Raw genomic sequence first — 18,981 nt, 5'->3', positions numbered from 1 at the left:
TCCTCTGCTCTTGGCACCCGACCAGTAGAGGGGAGTGGAGTGTGCGTGTGCGTGCTCATGAAATGTTTGTGTGTCAAGGAAGCGTGAGATAGGGGGACTGGCAGTGTCTGCTTTAGGCTCAGGTGTTTCCTGTTTTTGCAGGAGTGCATGCAAGGGTCAATGTCAGTGAAATAGTTTGGCACTCTAAGCTCGTTAGTGTTGCAGGATGTTCTTTGTAGTTTACAGGGGAGTGTATTTGAGTGATGGCAGCTACGTGTCCTTCGGATAATCATGTTATTGCATGTAGGCTCTAAACTTGACTGAGGACACTGGGCCCAGAGTTATCTGAGGACATCCGGTTTAACCAGAGCATACACCACCTCGTTCAGCCAAGAGCACGTCTATTAGACGTGAACAATAGAAATAGAATATGGAGCAACCAAACAATTTGGTAGAAACCACATTTTGAGTCCCCCTCTTCACGTCTTTTAAGACGTGAAAACTATTTAGAACCGAGAAGGAGGAGATGACGAAAACAAAAAACCCCTCTATTATGCAGCGAAACTAGGCAATAAGACAAGGACCAGAAAAGGCAACACTAGTGCTACACATGGAATGGGCAAGAGGAGAAGTCAGGAGGAAGGGGTTCCTCAAAAGGTGCAAACACTGCCTCAGGGTCATCAACCCCCAAAAGCGGGTACATATGGGCCTGGTCTGTAGGCATTGGGGTAATGGCAGTGGTAATCACTCTAGTGGCCAAAGTGCGGACGCAAGGAATACAGCAACAACCACACAGGGTTGGGATAGCCACAAAAACAGCTACGGACACTAGGACAGAGGAGATCAGGGTCTTATATTTACCGAACGCATCCATCCAGGAGTCCCACATAGAGGTGTCAACCCCAGAGTGGTATTTCATTTTACCATTAAGGGTCCGAAGTCCCTCTAGGGCAACAGTTAGACTACCATCTGTGGCTGTGTTATTGGGAATAAAAGTACAACATTGCTCACCGAACATGGCACATACACCACCTCGTTCAGCCAACAGCATATTGACTGCGATTCTGTTTTGGAAGGCCTTTAGGGATGTGACTGGAGAGAGTGATGTTAGGGACGGTGTCAGGGATAGGGGTAGGGGTAAGTGGAGTGGCAGGGTGAGATAGGTGTTCAATTAATCATGTGAAAGTGCCCAGGGACACCCCAAATATCAGTAGGAATATCACAAATAAGGGGCCAGATATCCCTAGCCTTGCCCAGGGAGAGAGAAATATCCCTCTAACTGGGCGAGGTTCCTTTTTCAGTGGAGGCGGAATTAGAGGCCGCATCTCCTGAGTCAGGAGTGTCTTTATTTGGAATCGAATTTAGACTGCTCAAATCAGCTCTGACTTCTGTCAGTGTTCTGGAAGGAGTTGGGGCTGGGGCGCAATGTGTAAGGTGGTGCCAAGGTGCGCCTGATTTACCTTTGACCTGGACTGAGTGTGAAGTAACCTCCTTCACTTCGTACGGTCCAGTCCACCTGGGTTCCAGTCACTTTCTTTTGTGGACTTTAACCCTCACCCAGTCACCAACTTTTACCTTCAGTGGTGGCGTGTCCCCCGGCAGCTCCCCCTCTTGGACCTTGCGAACCTGGGTAGAGAGTGCTGCAGAGAGAAGCGTCAATTTTTCACATAATCAGACATTACAATTTGTTGTACATCAAGAGCGGGCATATGACCTCCCTCCCTTGGTGGACCAGGCATGACTCTTCCAGTCATTTTCTCATGAGGAGAGAGATGGGTGCCTGCTCCTGGTGAGGCTCTCATAGCCATCAGTGCCAGAGGCAGGGCTTCAACCCATGTCAACTTCATACCTGCACACACTTTAGCTATCTTAGCTTTCAACTTTTGGTTTGACGTTCCACCAGATCTCGGCACCGGGAATGGTACACATAACCGAATCTGTGTGTTATGCCAAATCTTTCTTCCACCTGTCTTAGGTGTTTGTTACTGAAATGTGAGCCACTGTCAATATACCTGGGTATTAGTTTGGTTTGTAGCCACTTAATGACTGACCTAGCATTCTCTTTTGCTGTTGGTATTGCTTCTAACCATTTGGACACCTATCTACCATAACTAAGAGATAGCGTTCTATGCTACTGTCCTGAAAATATGCATTAGGTATGTTTGATATGGTTTCTTCGGGTTGTGTCTGCCACAGATGCTGCATTTGTCACAAAATAAGTCAGTCATTACGTCGCAAAATAAGTCAGTCATTACTTTAATTTGAGGGTGCCACCAGATGTGCGAGACCTTTTGAAGGGTCTTTAGTTTCACCAGTCCTTTGTTCTTTGTTCTTTGTTCTGCTTCCTTTCTGCTTCCTCCCCCTCTTGTTTCTGGAAAAGGACGGATGAGGTGAATTCGTCTTTTACAGAAACATCCAACCGCAGATAGATCTGTTGTCAGTTGTGCAAAACCTGTTGATGATCCGGGTGCGAGGAGGTTCATTGGTATGGGGTAAAAAAATATATATATTTTTTTTTTTTCTTCAGTATGTTGGCTCCCTTCTCCTGCAGCGGGTGGGGGACATCTTCATTGCCAGGGCATAGCGTCCTGGGTGGTTGTATTCCGGCTGTTCCTGCTGCCGTTTCCTGACTCTCGTGGCTGAGGTAGGACCCTTCCTCTACTTGGAGGCTACCCGGGGAACACTTTGGTGGTGGGGAGTGGCTCACCCTCTATCTACCCTCCTGTTATTCCGAAGCTCATAGCCCCATTCAGCTGGCCCGCCTGTACAGTTAGAACTGGGGCCTGTATTGCGGGCTGGGTCCTGGTGAGGAAAGGGTTACCATTGAACGGGTTGTGAGATGGGCCTCGTTGATTATGCCCCATTGAGTATGGCGGAGGTTGGGCCACCTCTATTGGTATTTCTGGGTATAGTGAGGGAGGAGCAGACGCCATGCTGGTGTTGGCAACTTGGGGAACTGTGGGTAAACTCTCGAGTGGAGTTTTGGTCTCTGCTGAGGCCACACACATCATGTCCAGTTTTTTTTTTTTTCTGTAGCACCCTCCTACTCTCTTCTATCGCCCATGTCCCTATTTTCAACTCTGCTTCGGCTCGCTCTCTCTCTTTAGTGCCTTCCTTTTTGAACAAATTAGTCTTGTTCCCCTCTGTCTCACTTGCTCTCGTCCCCTCTACGGCTTCTTCTAGCCCTCTCTGCATAGATTGGAGTTCCTCGTCTACTGGAGGTCCCCCTCTAAGGTAACCTGCCTGTATCCATTTCAGTTTTATCCTTCCCACACTTTCTTCACTTTGATATACTGTTCTTTCCCTCCCGCTCTATCAATCATGCACTGTTCTAAGTATTCATTGAACTTGAGTTTGGGTGTAGTTGAGCCAGACATGTTATCACAAAATAATTACATGAACTGCTAAGGTAATTATTAACGCTGTTAGGCAGGATATAACTAAGGCAGTGATTATCTGAAAAAGGTCTTATTTGGCTCCTAATCCTTATTCTAGCTCATCTGGTAATGTCTGTAATGTGTCCTCTAGGTTTCAGTCAGTCCTCTGTGTATGTGTGTTTATTTCTATCTTTGTATACTTAGCCCGTCCTTGGTCGAGACCAGGGATGTATTCGCGGTGCCGGCACAGACTTATCTCTTGCACCCCACCCTCTCGCATACAAAGGTTTTATCAGTAATGTGGTGGCAGTTACGTGTGTGTTTCTCCGGTATTTTATTTGAATTTGTTCAGCGATTTATTTAGGTATTTTCTAGAAATGATTTGCCGATTTCCTAATTCAGCAATCACCTTTTGGAACAATATATTAGTACATTCAAGTGGTTCTATAACAATTGTCAGAATAATTTTAGTACTTTAGGAAATACCAATACAAATGGAAAAACTAAAAGTCAGTGTTTAACTCGGCGGCTGTCAATCAAAAGTCAGTGCTCAGCTCGGCGGCTTATTTAAGTACTTTCTAGAAATAATTCAGTAATTTCCTTTTGGAACAATATATCAGTAAATTTAGGCGGGTGTGTAACAATTATCAGAATAATATTAGCATCCTGGGGAATACCAACAGCATCATTTTGGACCGGGAACAGAATTAATTAACATGAAACGAACACAACAGGAGGGTTAAAAGGCTGCATGGTCAATCTGACGTCTGTCTATATTGTAATTGTTTTTAATAACCTGCCCAGGGTCTGTGGTTGAAAATTAGCTGGCTGGCTAAAACCGGCACTTTTACTGAAACGTTGATTAATGTGCACTGTCCCTGTAAAAATAAAATAAACTCTTTTAATTTCAAACCCCCCCCTCCCCCAGCGAAATTAGCCTAAATGTTAGCCTATTCTTAGCCTATTGTTTTTGTGTATTTCAATAAAATTGGAGAATAATGCTTGTTCGTCATGTCATCATCAATCAACTACATTACAATTAAAAACAACTTTAACTACCACCACCGATTTCTGTATGCTAGCTATACTACCAGCTTAAAAAAAAAAAAAGATTTAGATTTAAATAAAGATATATATTTTTTACATTTAACCTTTATTTAATTAGGCAAGTCAGGTAAGAACAAATTCTTATTTACAATGACGGCCAACCGGGGAACAGTGGGTTAACTGCCTTGTTCAGGGGCAGAACAACATATTTTTTTTACCTTGTCAGTTCAGGGATTCGATCCAGCAACTAGCCAGTTACTAGCCCAAAGCTCTAACCACTAGGCTACCTGCCGCCCCTGCCGAATTCGAAATGTTATGCAGCACAAACAGCCCAATTTATCCTAGATGGATTTTAGTAACCGCATTGTGGGTCTGTTACATTACATCAATCATTAAGGATTTGACAAATATCCACTTTGTTAGATCAGATTTGTTGAATGTGCGCTAATCCATTGTCCTTCTATCGAACACAGTCTGATTTCTTCAGCAGGATTAATACATGCTCTTTCGTCTCCGGAGACGTGCTTCGAACAGCTACTGTCTATCAGGTGCGCATAGGCAAGAAAAATGCATGTTTAGAACTGATAATTGATTGCATGGTGCAAGAATGAATGCAATTAATTGATTATTGTATGTTATGATGGACACAGCTTTGTAGAACCAAGGATACACAGCCTCTGCTCAACAAACTCGAGAACGAATTGTTTGGGGGCAGCAGTTCGCAAACAATATTTTGCATATAAAGCCTTGATTACATTACCAATAAACACTCTGTTACGTCATGCATTTCAAATGGCGATTTAACAGAGTGGAAATATAACGCCCCCTTGCAGTAGAAGGCTGCGCTGCTCGATGGAAGCAGTGATGCCAATTTAGCAATTTTGTTGCTAGATTTAGCAACTTTTCAGAGTACCCTGGCAACTTTCTTTTCAAACAGCACTTAGCAACCAATTTAGCTACTTTAAAAAAAATTCCCAGCACTTTAGACAAAAACTTAGAAGGTATGAAATCTTCCTCTACTTCTCTGCTATTCAAATCTGGAAATAAGAAAATAAATATCTACTACCAATCAAGAGGTGCAGCTGTTTTAGTCACTACATCAACTAATTTAGCTAACTTCCCAATGTTGAATGAATTGCCATTATATAAAATTATAACAATGGGGGAGCAGATCCTAAGCATGAGACAATGAGTAAACATTGTGATTTTGAAACAAATTAGCTACCTTGACCATTAACTGGAACTGTCATACACGTTGATCCAGAGCTTCCCAAACATGCTCAATTGATGACATGCCTGGTAAGTATGCAGGCCATGGAAGAACTGGGACATGTTCAGCTTCCAGGAATTGTGTACAGATCCTTGTGACATGGGGCTGTGTATCATCATGCTGAAACATGAGGTGATGGCGGCAGATGAATGGCACAACAATGGGCCTCGGGATCTCGTCACAGTATCTCTGTGCATTCAAATTGACATTGAAAAAATGCAATGGTGTTCATTGTCCATAGCTTATGCCTGCCCAAACCATTGCCCCATGGTGGTGGGGTTATCTGTTTACAACGTTGACATCAGAAAACCTCTCGCCCACACGTCATACACTTGATCTGCGGTTGTGAGGCTGTTTGAACGTACTGCCAAATTCTCTAAAACAATGTTGGAGGTGGCTTATGCTGGAAGAATGAAAATGTAATTCTCTGGCAACATTTCTCACCTGCAGTCAGAATGCTAATTGCACACTCCCTCAAAACTTGAGATATCTGTGGTATTGTGTTGTATGACAAAACTGCACATTTTATAGCCATTTCATTAAGGTGCACTTGTGTAATGATCATGCCGTTTAATCAGCTTCTTGATATACCACACCTGTCAGGTGGATGGATTGTCTTGTCAAAGGAGAAATGCTCACCAACAGGGATGTAAACAAATTTGTGCACAACATTTGAGAGAAATAAGCTTTTTGTGCGTATCCTATTTCAGCTCATGAAACATGGGACCAACATTTTACATGTTGCATTTTTGTTCAGTGTATTTAGACAAAAAGTGAGGGTGAATGAAATCTTCATCTACTTTTCTAATCTGAAGTCAGAACAAAAAGGTATTCTACTGATAAAACGATACAGCTGTTTTGCTAGCTGCATCAACAACATTTCCTCTAACTTTTTATTAACATAAATTTTGATACATTTCCTAAAAAGTGAAAGGGTATGCAATCTGCATATACTTCTCTGCTATTCAAATCTGAACTCAGAACAAAAATATCTTATTCCAATCCAACGGTACAGCTAGTTTAGTAACTGCATGAACTGCTTTTTTCCCTAACTTTTTGAAACAATTTTCCGTTTTGACCACTCTCCCAACAAGTAAGACAAAAAAGTAGAGCATATGAAATCTTCCTCTACTTATCTGCTTTTCAAATCTGATCCGGAAGAGCTTCCACCAGTCAAGAAATAAAGCTGTTTTAGTAACCCATCAACAGCTTTCAGATGCAGAATGTAATGTCAGATGCTAGCAGATTCATTACCAAAAATAACTGCAAATTCCAATAGAACAACATCACATTTTTAAATTAACTTTCCTTGCTTTGTCTAACAATTCTATCATGAATCTAGCAAAGAAGTTGAGTTTCAGAGCGGAGTATTTATTTATTTTCATAGCACAAACGTTTGCCAGCATGTTCTTACTTACCATAACTACTGACCACAACCACACAACTAGTGACCACTACTGAACAGAACGACTGACCACAACTACTAAACCACACAACTACTGACCACAACTGCTGCTCTGGTCTGCACTAGCTCTGGTCCAGCACTAGTCCTGGGCATAGCTAGGTAGCTCAGGTTTGCACTAGCTCTGGTCTAGCTCTTGTTTGCACTATACATTATTATTATTATTATTATTATTATTATTATTATTATTATGTTACAGCTAGTTTAGTAAGCGTATCAACTGCTTTTGTGTTGTTGAAATAACTGCTGTTTTGACCACTTCCCCAACACGTAAGACAAAAACTACTGTCCACAACTACACAACTTCTGACCACACAACTACTGAACCACACAATTAAATGACCACAACCACAAAACTACTGACCACAACTACAAAACTACTGACCACAACTACTAACCACTACTGAACACAATTATTGACCCCAGCTACTGACCACAACCACACAACTACTTACCAAAACTACTGACGAGTACTGGCCACACAACTACAAACCACAATTCTACTGAACCACACAACTAATGATCCCAACAACACAACTACTGACCACAATTACTGACCACACAACTACTGCTGTGGTCTGCACTAGCTCTGGTCCAGCTCTGGTCTTAGGTGTAGCTAGCTAGCTTTGGTTTGCACTAGCTCTTGTTTGCACTAGAAATTATAACTACATAAGTGTGCATAGATTAATATATAACACCCAACAACAATAATTGTAACTCTTGAACCTTTCAAGTTTTAAACACCAAACTAACTTTCACATGTTAAGGCTATCCTATCATATCAGCCATCCAATCAATCAACCTACTTTTTCAACTATAACCATTCACCACCATTACTACTGCAGACACTATCACGACTATAAGTTATTTCAAAACCATACTTTAAAACATACTTTCCTTCAGAAAATGTACTTTTCAGTGATCACTGTTAGCCTAAAGAGCTTATTTATTAGATAGACCTACTGATAGCTAGCTGTAGCTCTACATATGAACCTACTCTACATAGTTCAACTACCACAAAAATAATTTCAAGAGCTGTCATCACTAGATGCACCATCATATTTCTCTCCCCAAATAATAGCCTAAACATTCTAATAATTATATCATCATTCAACTAAAATGAAACTTATGTAACAGTATAACTTTAGACCGTCCCCTCGCCCATACCCGGGCGGTAACCAGGGACCCTCTGCACACATCAACAACAGTCACCCACGAAGCATCGTTACCCATCGCTCCACAAAAGCCACGGCCCTTGCAGAGCAAGGGGAACCACTACTTCAAGGTCTCAGAGCAAGTGACGTCACCGATTGAAACGCTATTTAGCGTGCACCACCGCTAACTAAGCTAGCCGTTTCACACACCCCCCTTTTGACCTCCTCCTTTTCTGCAGCAACCAGTTATCCGGGTCACGGCACCAATGTAACAGTATAACTTTAGACCGTCCTCTCGCCCATACCCGGGCGCGAACCAGGGACCTTCCGCACACATCAACAACAGTCACCCACGAAGCATCGTTACCCATCGCTCCACAAAAGCCACGGCCCTTGCAGAGCAAGGGGAACCACTACTTCAAGGTCTCAGAGCAAGTGACGTCACCGATTGAAACGCTATTTAGCGCGCTAGCCGTTTCACATCCGTTATACTTACACAGAACGTTTTACGTTGCTTCGCGGCAAGCAGCACTGAGGCATGCATGAGAGCATCAGCTGTTCCAGACGACTGTGTGATCACGCTTTCCGTAGCCGACGTGAGTAAGACCTTTAAACAGGTCAACATTCACAAGGCCGCGGGGCCAGACAGATTACCAGGACGTGTGCTGACCAATTGGCATGTGTCTTCACCGACATTTTCAATATGTCCCTGATTGAGTCTGTAATACCAACATGTTTCAAGCAGACCACCATAGTCCCTGTGCCCAAGAAGACTAAGGCAACCTGCCTAAATGACTACAGACCCGTAGCACTCACGTCCATAGCAATGAAGTGCTTTGAAAGGCTGGTAATGGCTCACATCAATACCATTATCCCAGAAACTTCACGGAAACGTGGCTTACTGGAGAGACGCTATCCGAAGCGGTGCAGCCAACAGGTTTCTCCACGCATCGCGCAGACAGGAAAAAACATCTTTCTGGTAAAAAGAGGGGCGGGGGCGTATGCCTTATGACTAACGTGACATGGTGTGATGAAAGAAACATACAGGAACTCAAATCCTTCTGTTCACCTGATTTAGAATTCCTCACAATCAAATGTAGACCGCATTATCTACCAAGAGAATTCTCTTCGATTATAATCACAGCCGTATATATCCCCCCCCAAGCAGACACATCGTTGGCTCTGAATGAACTTTATTTGACTCTTTGCAAACTGGAAACCATTTATCCGGAGGCTGCATTCATTGTAGCTGGGGATTTTAACAAGGCTAATCTGAAAACAAGACTCCCCAAATTTTATCAGCATATCGATTGCGCAACCAGGGGTGGAAAGACCTTGGATCATTGTTACTCTAACTTCCGCGACGCATATAAGGCCCTGCCCCGCCCCCCTTTCGGAAAAGCTGACCACGACTCCATTTTGTTGATCCCTGCCTACAGACAGAAACTAAAACAAGAGGCTCCCACGCTGAGGTCTGTCCAACGCTGGTCCGACCAAGCTGACTCCACACTCCAAGACTGCTTCCATCACGTGGACTGGGACATGTTTCGTATTGCGTCAGACAACAACATTGACGAATACGCTGATTCGGTGTGCGAGTTCATTAGAACGTGCGTTGAAGATGCCGTTCCCATAGCAACAATTAAAACATTCCCTAACCAGAAACCGTGGATTGATGGCAGCATTCGTGTGAAACTGAAAGCGCGAACCGCTGCTTTTAATCAGGGCAAGGTGTCTGGTAACATGACCGAATACAAACAGTGCAGCTATTCCCTCCGCAAGGCTATCAAACAAGCTAAGCGTCAGTACAGAGACAAAGTAGAATCTCAATTCAACGGCTCAGACACAAGAGGCATGTGGCAGGGTCTACAGTCAATCACGGACTACAGGAAGAAATCCAGCCCAGTCACGGACCAGGATGTCCTGCTCCCAGGCAGACTAAATAACTTTTTTGCCCGCTTTGAGGACAATACAGTGCCACTGACACGGCCTGCAACGAAAACTTGCGGTCTCTCCTTCACTGCAGCCGAGGTGAGTAAGACATTTAAATGTGTTAACCCTCGCAAGGCTGCAGGCCCAGACGGCATCCCCAGCCGCGCCCTCAGAGCATGCGCAGACCAGCTGGCCGGTGTGTTTACGGACATATTCAATCAATCCCTATACCAGTCTGCTGTTCCCACATGCTTCAAGAGGGCCACCATTGTTCCTGTTCCCAAGAAAGCTAAGGTAACTGAGCTAAACGACTACCGCCCCGTAGCACTCACTTCCGTCATCATGAAGTGCTTTGAGAGACTAGTCAAGGACCATATCACCTCCACCCTACCTGACACCCTAGACCCACTCCAATTTGCTTACCGCCCAAATAGGTCCACAGACGATGCAATCTCAACCACACTGCACACTGCCCTAACCCATCTGGACAAGAGGAATACCTATGTGAGAATGCTGTTCATTGACTACAGCTCGGCATTCAACACCATAGTACCCTCCAAGCTCGTCATCAAGCTCGAGACCCTGGGTCTCGACCCCGCCCTGTGCAACTGGGTACTGGACTTCCTGACGGGCCGCCCCCAGGTGGTGAGGGTAGGCAACAACATCTCCTCCCCGCTGATCCTCAACACTGGGGCCCCACAAGGGTGCGTTCTGAGCCCTCTCCTGTACTCCCTGTTCACCCACGACTGCGTGGCCACGCACGCCTCCAACTCAATCATCAAGTTTGCGGACGACACAACAGTGGTAGGCTTGATTACCAACAACGACGAGACGGCCTACAGGGAGGAGGTGAGGGCCCTCGGAGTGTGGTGTCAGGAAAATAACCTCACACTCAACGTCAACAAAACTAAGGAGATGATTGTGGACTTCAGGAAACAGCAGAGGGAACACCCCCCTATCCACATCGATGGAACAGTAGTGGAGAGGGTAGCAAGTTTTAAGTTCCTCGGCATACACATCACAGACAAACTGAATTGGTCCACTCACACAGACAGCATTGTGAAGAAGGCGCAGCAGCGCCTCTTCAACCTCAGGAGGCTGAAGAAATTCGGCTTGTCACCAAAAGCACTCACAAACTTCTACAGATGCACAATCGAGAGCATCCTGGCGGGCTGTATCACAGCCTGGTACGGCAACTGCTCCGCCCTCAACCGTAAGGCTCTCCAGAGGGTAGTGAGGTCTGCACAACGCATCACCGGGGGCAAACTACCTGCCCTCCAGGACACCTACACCACCCGATGTCACAGGAAGGCCATAAAGATCATCAAGGACATCAACCACCCGAGCCACTGCCTGTTCACCCCGCTATCATCCAGAAGGCGAGGTCAGTACAGGTGCATCAAAGCTGGGACCGAGAGACTGAAAAACAGCTTCTATCTCAAGGCTATCAGACTGTTAAACAGCCACCACTAACATTGAGTGGCTGCTGCCAACACACTGACACTGACTCAACTCCAGCCACTTTAATAATGGGAATTGATGGGAAATGATGTAAATATATCACTAGCCACTTTAAACAATGCTACCTTATATAATGTTACTTACCCTACATTATTCATCTCATAGGCATACGTATATACTGTACTCTATATCATTGACTGTATCCTTATGTAATACATGTATCACTAGCCACTTTAACTATGCCACTTTGTTTACATACTCATCTCATATGTATATACTGTACTCGATACAATCTACTGTATCTGCCTATGCTGCTCTGTACCATCACTCATTCATATATCCTTATGTACATATTCTTTATCCCCTCACACTGTGTACAAGACAGTAGTTTTGGAACTGTTAGTTAGATTACTTGTTGGTTATTACTGCATTGTCGGAACTAGAAGCACAAGCATTTCGCTACACTCGCATTAACATCTGCTAACCATGTGTATGTGACAAATAAAATTTGATTTGATTTGAAACCCTAGACCCAATCCAATTTGCATACCGCCCAAACAGATCCACAGATGATGCAATCTCTATTGCATTCCACACTGCCCTTTCCCACCTGGGAATGCAATTCATTGACTACAGCTCAGCGTTCAACACAGTCCAAAGTAATAAGGTTATAAAAAGTAATAAGTAATAATAAGTAATAAGGTTGATATAATCTATCAAAGTAATCAGACCAGATATTTTAATATACTGAACTTTGACTATATTTCACCGCTTCGCTTAATTAAAACTTTTAAAACTTTTTCCACTACTATCAAAGCGTACAAATACTTTCAAAGAGCTGAAGCAAGTCACACAAAATGGATAAATGTGGAAACGAAAGCACCAGCCATACACCTTGATGGATGACACTTCCTGCAAATGGACCCATGATCAAGCAACAAGGAGCCCTCTCTGAAGCATAGCTTATAGATGGGTTGGTTGTTTAGTAACAAAACCGATGCGGCAAAACAGACAGGCTTGGCTTAGATTGTTAATAACATGTAAACTATATGGAAAACATAAATAAAGTTGCACAATGAGCACTTGTCTCGCAAATATATTGTTACAGTTGTTGGTTAGGTAGCCATATAAGCATAGATGTGACAGTTAAAACACCTCAATACACGACATGATATCAAGAACAAGATCAAACGAGCTGAAACGAGCCACTTAAAATTCACCACGACAGTTTCTTGTCATTGTTGCTAGCTATCTGGCCATCAGAATCATAAAAACGTATCGTTTTCTTGACATTATGTAATCAAAACAAGCACATAAAGGCTTCATAATTCATAAAGGTCATGTTAATTTACCAATATTATCTCATAGAACAAAATGTATAAGGTCTTAAGCCTTAGTAAACTTCAGACCTTATTTTCGGCATTTATCCCAAAACCCCATTCTTTCCCCATTTGTTTCCCCCATAGGAATGGCTGAACGAACCAGAGGTAACTAATTTCTGTTTTTTAGTACTACAAGCTGGCAAGCTCTATACCCACCACAAATTATATCAAGATCCAAAGCTTCAATTAGAACAGAGGATCCCCCAGTGTTCAAGAATTATGACCTCCCTCACCCCCATCACTCACATTCTAGTTACAATAGCCTACTAGTTGATTGTACCTGGGGAGTTGATGGGTTGCTGGCAGCAGCCAACTTTGATTAAAGCTAACTCTAGGCCTGTGGCCTCCTTGCAAGTTTAAATCACTTAACCGATCATCAATGGCAACATAATGCATTGCCCACAAAGGGACTATTACAGGGGTAAGCCACAGATACATATGTGTCTTGATTCAATTAACCCCTTCCCTAGAGTGAGAGTGAAGGGAGGTTCAGAGAAAAGAGCAAGGTAAAGAATGTACATTACCTGTAGACTACACAGCAAAGATATATTTTATTTTAGCAAATTCAGAGGTTAGCCCCGACCAGGACAGGAACCCTGATCCAGCGACTGCCAACCTGAACCTTAGCAGTTACGCCTACAGATTAAATTACATTTAAAAAAATAAACCTGGACGACGCTCGGTCAATTGTGCGCTGCACTATGGGACTTCCAATCACAGCCGGTTGTGATACAGCCTGGATTCGAACCAGGGTGGCTGTAGCACTGAGATGCAGTGCCTTAGACCGTTGCGCCTACTAAGGTCGCTACAACGTAGAGTTAAGCTTAATGACTATTTTCACAAACCTCTGTTCCTGTGTTGCTTTTGCGCAGTTATACTCAGTTATACTCAGTGGTTGAAAACATAAGGCATATTTTTTTTCCACCATAGTAAACTGTGGGGCAGGATTAATGACACTTTATTAAAACTGTTAAATAGCAGCAAACTCGTCAGGTCTAGTAAATCATGAAACATTTTGATTTATGTTCTCTTCCAGAAAGGGGAAAGTAACTATGTAAATGATAAGGACCTCTGTGTGTATCACAATTGCAAATGACTTTCATTTCCTGTCAGGCAGCAGCTCTTCACACAGCTTGCCTCCATATTTATTTATTTTTACCTTTATTTAACTAGGCAATTCTTTTTTTCAATGACGGCCTAGTGGGTTAACTGCCTGTTCAGGGGCAGAACGACAGATTTGTACCTTGTCAGCTCGGGGATATGAACTTGCAACCTTTCGGTTACTATGCTCTAACCACTAGGCTACCCTGCCGCCCCATATCAAGGGGACCTTAAAGTCTAACCCATGCTCCCCGTAGCAGTTGGGCACTGGGCAGTGGCCACACACCAATACTCCATACTAGGGGACTTCAGGAAGTGTGACCCATGCCACCCATTAATTGTTGTGGCTCTGATGCAGTGTTGTGGTGATGGTGTGGGATGGCAGTGCTGTGAGAAACATGGTCAGTAAAGGTACAGCCCCTCAGGGGGCCAACCAGACGTTTAAAGGTCAGTGGACATCAGAGCTCTTAGGTGGTGAGTCACGGCACGCTTGCCCCTGTCACTTCATGTCAAATGGTGTCATGGCGACGCAGACAAGCCATGGGGGTGAGGGGACGCTTGCTTGTTTTTTCTCTCACAATAGCGTGCAGTCATGATGTTTATTCACAAAATACCTTTGTGCACTATACCACCCTGAGCCATGTTAAGTCTATGCATCTGCATCATCTAGCGTGTTCAGCCTTCGTTCCCTCAGTTGACTCCAGAACCTCAACAAAAAGAGATGGGAGGGAAGGACAGAGAGAGGAAGGGAAATAAAAAATAGAGGGAGGGCAACAGGGTGGAAGAGAAACAGAGTAGGAGGGAGCGATAGACAGAGCAAGAGACGGTGGGAGGAGCAGAAGCTGGTGCAGCTCTCCGTGCTGCTACAATATGACTCTGACATTCTTACGTAACCAGGCTGGCCTTGCACTCGGCTCACAGCAGACGCCAGCTGCACTGCCTGTTATATAACTACATTAGCAGCTCCTCTGAGCTAGCCAGAGCATGCGCCCAGCACTCACTGCCTGCCAGCACAAGAGAGATCTGTACTGCAGCCAACACACACACACACAGGGTCTACAGGGGATAGGAGTATGAAGGATGGAAATACAGAACCAGTGTAAATATAGTATAACCATGAGTATGAAATTAAAATGTATGACTTGGTACAGCTCCACTTGATACCCAATCAGTATGCCTTCAGCAGAGCCCATGGTGGATGAGTTACAGTTTTGGACCAGTCCTACTGGGCCTCCCTGTCAGAGTGAATCTAGTTGAGGGGGCCTGACACAGACCCTATGTACCAGGCAGCCCCCTCCCACCCCCTAAATTAGCGCCAGGTTCCCCATCCTAGAGAGGCCTAATTGGGATCTAAATGTTTCCAGCATAGATATGCCAGCAGAGCCTAAACTGAAGATCCCCCTCTGTGCAGTGTAATTCAATGTGCCTGGATCCCACACTTAAAATGCAATTACTCATCAGACAGGCTTTCCCAGTCATTTTGTAATCAGTGGTGGTCAGCGGTCTTATCCAAATCAATATGATATGGCTGAAGACTATGAATTATCCTTAGGAGATTATTGTTAATGGACCTGTTTGTCTGTAACATTGAAATGGAGTTCACAATGTGAAAAATTCCAACTGACTATCTTGCACAATAAATGAATCCAACAGGAAAAGGGGGTTGACATTTCAAAAAGACTGCAGAGGGGAAAACTCTGATGAAGATCTGGGGTCTAATGAGGTGAAACATTATGAATGTTGAAGATAGAAATGTAATGAATAGAGAAAACAATTCCCTATGCTACCTTACAGAAAAACCTATTTGTTCTTTAAAATATACTGAGTATACAAAACATTAAGAACAACTGCTCTTTCCATGACAGACTGACCAGGTGAAAGCTATGCTCCCTTATTGATGTCACTTGTTAAATCCACTTCAATCAGTGTAGATAAAGGGGAGGAGACAGGTTAAATAATGATTTTTAAGCCTTGAGACAATTGCGTCATGGATTGTGTGTGTACAATTCAGAGGGTGAATGGGCAAGACAAAAGATTGAAGTGCCTTTGAACGGGGTATGGTAGGTGCCACGCACACCAGTTTGTGTCAAGAATTACAACACTGCTGGGGTTTTCACGCTTACCAGTTCTGTGTGTATAAATAAATGGTCCACCACCCAAAGGACATCCAGCCAACTTGACACAACTGTGGGAAGCATTGGAGTCAACATCCCTATGGAACACTTTCGACACCTTGTAGAGTCCGTGCTAAGGTGTTCCTAAAGTTTGGTATGCTCAGTGTATTTCCTTCTGAACAGTTTGTATTGTTGCACCCTTCTGAATAGACCCCTGTGCATACTTGATCTAAATGGCAAGAAAGGGAGGAGAGCTCCGTGGGTTAAGCTTTGCTGTGAGAGTCTACAGTAGATAAGGACAAACAGAGTCACTCTCTGGGGGCGCAGTAACTAGGAATCACAATCTGTAATGAACAATGCCATGAGGCTCAACCAAGCACGGTGGGGGACTACCATGGAATGGTTCGTTATGCTATCTATCATTCGCCTACAAATTACACCAATTATCCCACAAGGAAATTAAGGTGGGATTTATGCCGGTGAATCTAATGGATACAGAGGGAAGGGAATATGGAGAAGCTCTCAGCCCATCTGAGATGCATTGTCATTGAGAAGACGGTTTGCCTGTACACTACAGCTCTACTAGAGTTGACATTTTAGATAGCTGGAGTTTATGAGGTGATGATTAATATGTGAAGGTGTTTGTGTGCATCTGATATCTATTATTTGGTTTAGTTTAGTTTTTCTGTGAGAGAAAGCAAGCGAGCTAGAGAGCCAGGGTGAGCCATCTGAAGCTGAACTGAGTGGGAGTTCTATTCTGTGCAAGCTCTGAGAAAAGTACACTGTAGATTTTTCATTAGGGAGAATGAGGGAGACAGAAAGGAGAAACATTGTGGAGGTTTGCAGGAGGTTCCAGAGCTTGAGGACAGTTATTTTTAAAAACCGAAAAGGCCATAACAGGTTTGTAGAGGAATAGGTTATAGATAGATAGACTATCCCGCTGCTATTCACATCAGAGACTGTCTGCAATGACTCTGTGTGCTCTGAGAGGGTGAAATATAGTGTATTGACAGTCAACAGGAATGTGTTTTTGTACAAGTTTGTGTATACATGTGTGTGTGACAACATAGGACCTGACAGAACCCCTGCAGCTGAGCAGAACCATGTGTCAAGGTCAGTGTGCACTTACATTGAGTGACGACACAGAACTTCTACTCTGCCAAACACTGTGTTCCAGCCGTACTGTAAGTTCAACAGAGAGCATAGGATGAGATTCTGCCTAACAACCCTCACATAAGTAACCTTACACATACTACAGTGGATCCAATCTACAGTTCAGCTTTATCCAAGCAAAACGCTCTTTTCATACTTACGTGTGTCTATAGTCGTCTAGCCTCGATTATCTGTCCCCACTCTTTAATTGTTTGGGAACTCTTTTCCCAATGTCAGCCTGTGACACAATGCATAAACCTCGTGACCAGTTGAAATCTGAGGGAAGCCAGCCAGGGAGAGGAGCAGTGACGAGAGGCAGAATGTCCTAAGGACTCATAGGCTGTGCCAACTGGAGTCTGTGATAGGAGCAGCCAAAGTCAACATGCCCCGTCTGCCAGTGAGGCCAGAAGGAAATAACACAGAGGAGGCAGGCAGCTGCATGGAGCCCTGTCTCAGTCTCCGGTTGGAACATAGAGCACCAAGACCAGCAGACCAGACAAATCTCTATATCCATCATCTAGTGAGCCAAATGGGTTAGATCTACAGTACTCTAGATAGACCCACTTAAAATCTAAAACATACAACACACTACTGTGTTTTATGGGAATATTAATAATGCTTTGTTGGCAATTAAAATCTTACAGTATGGGATGGATTTCATTCTCAGATGCTTTGGTGGCATTGAAAAGGCTATGAGAAGGGAATGTCAATTTAAAAGGCTCAGTGCAGTCAGGTTGGAATAATACTTTCATAATGGCATTTTAGTGTAAGAGCTGTTTGAAGAGACCGCCTGAAATTTCAGCCTGTTTTGGTGGGATGGAGTTTTGGCCTTCCTGGTGAATTAGTTAACAGACAAATAAGAAACAGAGTTCCAAACCTCTTTGCCAATAACAGCTAGATTTCAGTTTTTACCCTCCCCACTCAGACCACTCACTCACTCACTCAGTCCAAGCAAAATTCTTGCTTGAGAAATTGCTAAGAAGCTATTTTTGTTTCTTTTAGACCATTTTAAAGCTGCAATATGTAACTTTTTGGGCGACTTGACCAATTTCACACAGAAATGTGTGTTATAGATCTGTCATTCTCATTGAAAGCAATTCTAAGAAGCAGTAGATCTATGTGCGGTTTTTCTAGGCTTCTTTGTAAGTTTTGTTTTTGCGTCTTTTACTTGCGGTTTTGTATACCAGCTTCAAACAGTTGAAAATAATTAATATTGAGATAAAAAAATAAAAAAAATAAACATCTGTATTGGACCTTTATGTTCTGTATTGGACCTATGTTCTTTACATTTTCCAGTTTAGTTTGTCAATATATTTTTTTCCATAAACTTTTTTTTGTTCTCTACATTTAGAACTTTCACATAGAAATTAAATGCAACAATTGCCTGTCATAGTGCGTTTTGATGAAAACAGTTGGACGTAATGACGTCACACCTTAGAAAAAAGGTTTTCGCAAAAAAACTAGAATGTGGAATAAAAATGTGCTTGAAGTGTTTCCATGATCCTACTAGGCACTTTGCTCATTAATAAAGTGGTGACAGCATGTATGCC

Source organism: Oncorhynchus clarkii, chromosome 3 (genome assembly GCF_045791955.1).
Source record: "Oncorhynchus clarkii lewisi isolate Uvic-CL-2024 chromosome 3, UVic_Ocla_1.0, whole genome shotgun sequence".
Classification (NCBI taxonomy): Eukaryota; Metazoa; Chordata; class Actinopteri; order Salmoniformes; family Salmonidae; genus Oncorhynchus; species Oncorhynchus clarkii.
The sequence above is the reverse complement of the archived record's forward strand: the minus strand, read 5'-3'. Positions refer to the sequence as shown.